This window comes from Corvus kubaryi, unplaced genomic scaffold (genome assembly GCF_017639235.1).
Source record: "Corvus kubaryi isolate FWS band 111438036 unplaced genomic scaffold, C.kubaryi_AGA036_p1.0 37357, whole genome shotgun sequence".
NCBI classification, from domain to species: domain Eukaryota; kingdom Metazoa; phylum Chordata; class Aves; order Passeriformes; family Corvidae; genus Corvus; species Corvus kubaryi.
The window spans coordinates 5,603,534-5,611,745 of NW_024581117.1; positions in this window are offsets into that span (position 1 = coordinate 5,603,534).

An 8,212-nucleotide genomic window follows, 5' to 3' on the forward strand; every position below is an offset into this window, starting at 1 on the left:
AAAGGAGGAGAGGAGAGGAGAGGAGAGGAGAGGAGAGGAGAGGAGAGGAGAGGAGAGGAGGTACTTCACTTGCAGATGTGAAAAGAACTGATAACAGTGGTCTTGTATTGTCCCACCTTCAGAAGACTAATCATGTATCTCTTTCATTTAAGTGAAACACCTTAATCAAAAACTAAATATGGGCAATATAAGAATATTTACTTCAATGTATAATAATGCTAAATGATGCATGTGCACCTCTTTTCCTGTATGTCTTGTGTTGCTTACTCTCTGCTTTTTGGGGTTTACATGGGTGAGATTTGCAAACTATTTTTTTGCAAAATTAATGAAGATATAATGGTTTCACTTATGAGATTCAGTCTGTTCCCAAAGTATAATCTACTGCCAGTTTTAGGGCATAGACATTCTCCTAAGCTATGCTCTAGGGTCATGCTGCATTGAGATTTTCTTCTGCACGGATGCTACTTAACTCAGACAGCTGAGCACCTGAGGATGCATAAGCACATTAACAGTAAAACTACAGCAGAAAATGTGAGAGGCTTGGTAGAAAATGTCTTGCTACCAACTGTTGAATTTATAATAGTAAATTATGAATATGTGCATAGTTTTCATTTGCTTTTGAGCTCAGGTGGATAGATGGAAAATCATTCTTGTGCAAAAGACACATCCAAACTCAACCAAACAGCAACAAAAAACCGAGACCTGAAACAATGTAACATAACCCCTCCTTGCCCCCACCATCCCCTCCACACCAAAGCAGTGTTCAACATCCCAACTATACTGTACTTATTAGCTCTCTTGTTTTCACAAAAGATATCCTTTCAGTGACTTTGGCTGCTCTCTTCTCAACAAGCACTATTATTATTAACTCTTCATCATGCTTTCTTACTGCTAAATATTCAGATATTTGGACTACTAACCACAGTTACTCTACTGTCTATGTAATCATGATGTGATTTTCTGCAGTAGAAAGCATATTGGTATTTTAGAGGCAGTAATATATAAATGGAATTAAAGAGGATGGATCTATTTTTCCTTTCCTTACCAGTTTTCTACTGGGTGATGCCAATGATTATGAGCATATTCTGAGTGTATCAGAATAAATGGACATAGATGGACACACAATAGATGGACAGGCAAGACATGCCTTTTGATTGGATGCTTCATGTGGACATTCACTTGAGGACTGAGTAGATGATACATATTAGTGACAATTCCATTTGTATGTCAAATGGTGGAATTTATTATTTCATATTTTGGAAAATGGATGTACTCTATTAGTAATCACAGTTGTCATTACATGTTAACCCCTCAGGATATAAACTGAGAGACCTGCATTGAATGTAGTGGAAGGGTTGTGTAAGTAGAAAAACAGAGAGGTGGACAGTGCTAGATGACTCAGATAGTTAATTATTTTCTTTTTATCCTGTGAGTAACTGTTACTGTTTACAATCTTGCCTGAAGTTCAATGGTGTTTTACTAAGGAAATTTCCACATTTGTTAAGAATTGCATCATGCCGGTACTGAAATGTTTGGTCCCTGTTTAATTCCTCTCCCCATTTCTCCTCCTCATCACTACCCTTGTGCAGCAACTTCTTTCACATAATTCCTCGACTTCTCATTGGGTCCTAAAAGACATATTTGTTAATTCCATTCCCGCAAGAATATGGGAGACCAGAGTTTTTAGGGATGGGGAAATCTGGAAGCAGACTTAATGCCTTTTTGCCACCAGTGCTGGAAGAGGATCTCCACAGATGTTGCAGCTGCAGCATGCCAGCACATTACAGCATCTGCATTACAAAGAGACAGCAGGACAGGACAATCTGCTTTCATCTAGACTTTACCAGACTGAAATCTGAGGTCTGGAGTAGAAGGCTGGTATAAGAGCAGCTCATATGATGTTTAAAACCTCAGTAGGCAAGAACCTCTTCTGAAGGACTGAGAGGCAGAAGTATTACAGGCAACAGCTGCCAAACTCTACCCAACTTTCAGTTTAATCTGCTTCCTATTGGCTGACAGAGAGCCATGGCTCCACACACAATATTTCTGTATCACATCTGTACTTTAAAGATTCCTAAAGGCTGCTGCTTTCATACATGGAGAACAGATACTAGGATAAAAGATAGGGCTTCATGTACCTTAGCAGCAGCAAGCAAGTTGCTGTTCCTAATCCTGAAATGCTAGTGCACTTGGAGCCATCTCTCCCTTTCAGATAATCCCTTTCTTTGCACAATGAAACTTCCTTCAGCCATTTCAACAAATATTTTGAAAGCATCATTTCCACAAGACCATTTGTCTCAATGCTATTTCCCCAGTGGTTTTAAGTCTAAGGGTCTTTGGTGATCTGCAGACTCTTTCTAATGTTATTGACAGCTTAAGGGAAAAAAAACAACTTCTATTAATCTTGTCAAAAGACTATATATATATGGAACTAAAATGGGATGGAAAAGTTTCAGTATTTTGCCAGGCAAGGAAAAACAGTATCCCACAACTAGTCCACTGAAGTGACTAGTAATTAATGTACCTTTGAGGAAACCTTCCTTTTTAGGTAGTTCCTGAAGAGGGGGATAAAACTTCTACACTTCCACGGCGTCATTGATAAAAACACATGTGTTTTGCATATGTATGTCACACACAACCTATTCTGTATACTATTTTGTATGCACAGCCCTGATCTGGTGAAGTCTGACACAAAGGTACCTTTTTTCAAGTAAGTATTGTCATGGACTTCAAAGGGACTATTTCCAGGAGTAAAACTTAGTCATGTGTGTGATGACAGGATCAGGGAGTTGGTATGATCATGCGCTCTCATTTACTGTACAAAATATACACACATTGCTCCTTTAGCTGTCACTTCCTGCGATGGGGGCCTCATTCTGCTACAGGCTGAAGTGTGATACACTGGCAAGTGGTCTTTATTAGAAACGTCATTGACACTGTCAAGCATCCTTTAGAAGGTGACATTGCACCTAGAAGGTTATCAGGCCAGAGCCATGAAGTCTACAACAATTTCTGTGTCAATATTGTAAACAGGTAATACATCTGACCTCTTTTTGGACTTAACACAGATGATTAAAGTTCTTCTGCGCCTCTTTCACCCCTCTGTCATCCATGTATACACTTTCCCCAAGCTTTGTCTTGAAGTACCCTGCAGAAGTAGTGAAGTTGAGAAAGAGCTACTTTAATTATAAGTACTACAGTAATGAATTCAAGTACACTCATTTATCATAAAGGGCTTCCCCATCTGTCTCTAAAGTATGCTCAAAAATGCTGTGTATTTGATAACATGAATGTTGAGAATTTAACACATTTTAGTTTTAAGCACTCCATTTTGGCTAGCTTTTTGTAAGATTGTACAACTGAATTTTGACTAAAGGAGCAGATTGGGGGTGGGGGGAGTGTGTGTGTGGGGAGTGTGCGTGTGTGCACGCACGCACGTGCGCGTGTGTGGTCTCTTCCTAATTTATTTGCACTTCAACCCACTGGGATCAAGCTGCAATCCCTGTAGGCAAAAGAAGATTAGGGAAAGCGACTGACTGTTTTTTCCCAGACACAGAAGGGAAAGCAACTTCTCAAGTACCGCAAGTTTTTCTGGCCACTGTACAAATTGTTCCTTAGTATGGAGAGTTTCCAAAAGACCTAATTAGCAACTCGCTACAAACATTTCTTTGCATTAGCTAATGATCCGGCTACACTTGTAAGCAATGATCCGGCTACACTTGTAAGTACCAACATATCTAATCAATGCAGAAAACCGACAGAATGCCTATTAAACATCTGGATGTAATTTTCTAGTTAGACTTAGAACAAAATGAAAACATATGCAGGTTTCTTTGATCTATGCCTCAACAAAGAAATGGTCGATAAAAAAACACACTGGCCAGTCAATGTGTCATTTTCATAAAGCCCAGTCATTTCTTTTCAAATGTTCCCAGTTTAATTTTTTTGGTTTCCTGCAATCTCTAATTTTACCATATTGTGTGAAACCCAAAAGGGATTCTTTGGATCTGATTCTATTTGAGGTTTTACTGCTACACGATCTGCTACTGACTTGTTTTTTTCAAATTCAACTCAGGGATTTTTTAAGGGTGAAGGAATGGGGGAAGTGAATACAGTCATGATGGTAAAATGACATAGTGCAACTTTTTGAACATTCTTGCCTACAAGGAAAGCTACTAATTAAAAAGAAATCAAATTACAAAGAGGGTATGCAATGGATATTAGCCAAAAGATAGCAAATAATTAAAAATGTAATTGCTTTACCCTATTCACACCATTTGCACTTCATAAATAAATGAATATTTAAAAAGTGATATTGTTTTGCATGTACAATAATTATTATTCTTTCAACTGTATTGACAGTCACTACTGTACCACATGTACTGTATGATTCAGGTACTTTTTTTTTCTCTTTCATCTGCACCACACTGGCATTAAAAAAAACCAAACCAAACCCTAAAACAAGCAAAACCAAATAGAACAACCCCCCTGCCCATGAGCATGTTTCTCTTTCAGTTGAAAATCCAGTGATCCATCTAAAACTTTGAAAGCATAAACTCTATTGAATTTTAGAATTGCTTCCTCCATAGACTTGCTCTCACTATATAGAAAGTAGAAGAGTGGGACAAACCACACATTTGCTAAATTGTTTACCGCCCACCTGCAGCTAACTCCTAGTGATTAACATTATCAACATTTTTGTTTTATGTGCCAGTTTGTGCAAAGTTAAAAAATATTGCCTGTAAACAGTACTGTGAATAGTGAAAGAAAAAAAATAATAAACAGTGCATTAAACAGAACATCATACAATACATCTTTTCCCTAAGAAATGGATACTACATCTGAAACCCTCTCAGTATGTTTAACCTACATTTTGGACCCAATAGTGGTTTTTTTTCACTCAAAGCTTCAACTGCTTCCAGTGTGAGTTTTCAGTACATAGCCAGTTTAGGATTAGGCCCTTTGCTGTATGAGGTAGGAAGACTACACTAAAACTCTTACAGTAAAAAACAACTGATTTCAAACAACAGAGTCAAATGGATGACTAGGCAGCATGGTTGGGGGGGTTAATACTGAAGGAAATATTTTAATTTTACTTTTAAAACTTGAGACAGAGATTTAAAAACAATTATTTTTAATCCAGTTGGAGAATTTTGTAGAGTATGTACAACATTGTGTAATGATGGAATAATGATCTGGTATAAAATGCTACCTACAGGAATACAGCATGCTTAGCCATACTTTGCTGCCTTTCTGTGGTGTAAATAGTGAATATTGCCACGGAATGAGAATGTTCAGTTTCCTGGAATTAATCCAGATTTATACCCATCCAACAAAAAGATTTTTTTTTTATGTTCTAATGAGCCAATGATGATGCATTATAAATTAGTTAAATATCAGATTGTGTTGGTTATTACTCCTGCTATGTAATGTCAGTGGCTCTCATTTGAAAAAAAGCCATCACATTTGATTCTGCTCCTGCTTGTACAGCTCTTCTATTTCAAATATAATGGATAAGATTCAAAATACCCTTAAGTGTCTGATTACAGAAGCTAAGTAGGTTAAAAGCACTTGCTAATAAAAACCAGGAAAACAGAGCTTTTCTCTTTCTGTTAAAACATGCCTTGGACGTTTTAATGTTGACAAATACAGGTAACAAGACATTTCAACTTTCATGTAGGTGAGCAATTTAAAAAAACCAAATCCTTTTTGTTTATGTTCCAAAACACAATGTTGTTTTAATATCATATCTGTCAATATCTCATTAACAACTTGTGCCAGCAGGTTAAGCAAAGTACAACAAAAGTTAGGTAAGTTACATTATTATAGACTCCATAGCTACTAGGTACACACACAAAGTGCATAATCATAGTTTGCATTTTTATGGCACCTTTCATCTGAAGATCTAAGTACTTTAATAAGCATTAAGTAATTAAGCTTTCCATTGCTATGAACAGAGTAGAGAGTTGGCTTGTCCAAGAGAACAAGAGAAGAGCTGGGAACAGAATGCAAGATTTTTAGCTTTGCTTATGCAGGTGGAACACCAGAGAAGTTTACACTCCCGTCCTGGAAACCACAGTCTATCAAAGCTCACTATCAAGGGTATTTTGCCTCGTGTCTTAAAAACCATTAAAAGCCCACGTATTTATTCATGTGTTCCCCAGGATGCACATATGCACCCTATACATAAACAGAAACACACATATATTTGTACACCTGTAGGTACAGACACCATTACATGTACATATATACATGTACACAGACAAGCACGAAGACACAGATGTATCAGTGCTCACTGACAAAACTCCGCAGTCCTGGAACGAAGTCCAAACTTTTCACTGCGGAAGACTGAGACAGTTTCATTTCCTTTTGTGTTGGTTATGTTTAAGTAAAAGTGGGAACACAGAATATTCTGGGAATAATAATGGGAAGTTATCACTCTCGAATGAGTAGAGCTTTACCTTGATATTGCAAAACATCAAATTTCCTATCCTATTTTAAACACATACTGCTTTCTTTAGGATACAAGATGAACCACAACCCAGTTCTAAGGAACTAATCTGTATCTAGTAAACATTAGTGAGGAATTGTAAGAAAATGCAGAGTATAACATCACCCTTACCGTGTTTAAATGATTCGATTCAACATGCTAAGACCTCTTGTTAGGTAGCACACAGGTATATACTAACAGCACAAGTGTGTCTTAAGGCACCCTTTTAAGTCCAAAGGTATTTCACACTTCATTGTGGAATTCTGCTATGAATAAGGTGCTTGCTAATAGAGGATATGTTTTGAAGTTTACTTCCCACTGCAAGCTATGTCACCATTTGTCATCTCCTCAGCAAGCACACACAGTCAGTGGAATTTGTTTGACCCTAATCTATCTCAAGTGGGCCTATAAACTAAAATTCTTGACAGCTTTCCTCTATCAGGCCCCTCTTAAAAATAAGCCGGTTTTCCCCAAACTACAACTTCCGTCTGATCAGAGGGCCATTCCAACCCACACAGCAGTTGGCGTGCCCTGAGCCGCGCAAGCACGCGGGAAGGTTTATCCTTGCTTTTGGCGTTCTCCGTGGCGCACTGTCAGCAGGTGCCACGGCCCCGCCGCTGCCGCTTGGCGAACGAGGCGGGGCCGCGCGCCCGACCCGCCCGCCGCAGTGTCAGCGCGGGTCGCCGTGCGGGGCCCGCTGTGCCGGGGCCGCTGTCCGGGCCCGCTGTGCCGGGGCCCGCTGTGCCGGGGCTGCTGTCCGGGCCCGCTGTGCCGGGGCCCGCTGTGCCGAGGCCCGCTGTGCCGGGGCCGCTGTCCGGGCCCGCTGTGCCGGGGCGGGCTCTGCCGGGCCCCGCTATGCCGGGCCTTCTGTCCGGGGCCGGCCCCGCACCCGCGGCTCCGGCAGAGGAGGAGCGCGCGCAGGCGCCGCGCGCACGCCGCTGCAGCCCCGCCCGCGCGGGAGCCCCACGTTACTTTGATGGACAGCTCGGCCTCCCCGCTCTCCTTCCCGCCGACCTTCCCCGCCCCCCCGCGGCGCCGCGCGCCCCGCGCCCGCCCATTGGCCAGCTCGGAGCGCTCCCGCCGCTCCGCCGCAAAACGCTTCCCAGGGAAAGCCGAAAGGCGGCGCGACTCCGGCTCTCGCCATTGGCCCGTGGGCTGAGGCGCGTCACGGACCCACGTTGGCGGCTGGGCCGGCGATTGGGCGGCCGCCCCCCCGCGCGGCGGCGTGGGCGGGGCCGCGCGGCTGGTTAGCCGGCGGAGTGTGAAACCGCGTGCTAATGTAAGCGGCGCGGGCGAACTCAGCGTGTCCAGCTCGGCCACGGCCTCGCTCCGGTCCCGCCGAGCGCCGCCCGCCAGGCTGCCGCCTCGGCTTCCCCTTGCTGTTGGCCGGCGCGGAGGGAACGGGGAAAAGGAAGCCAGTGGTGTTCCCGTACGCTCGAGTTCGGATTTTTCAATAGGGGAGAACTTTATCCCGGGTTGACGAGGAGCGGCGGGCGACCGCGGAGAAGAGCGAGGATGAGGATGATGCTGCTGCTGATGTCGCCGCGATGTATCGCGCTCGGGGGGCTCTGGTGAGACGCACAGCTCCCAGATACGCGCCCGCCTGGAAAAGGCTGTAGTGGTGCCGTTGCGCGAAGGAGCCTCCCGTCTGATTTAAACCTCAAACGGACGCTTGCCTTTTTTTTTTTTTTTTTTTTTTTTTTTTTTTTTTTTTTTTTTTTT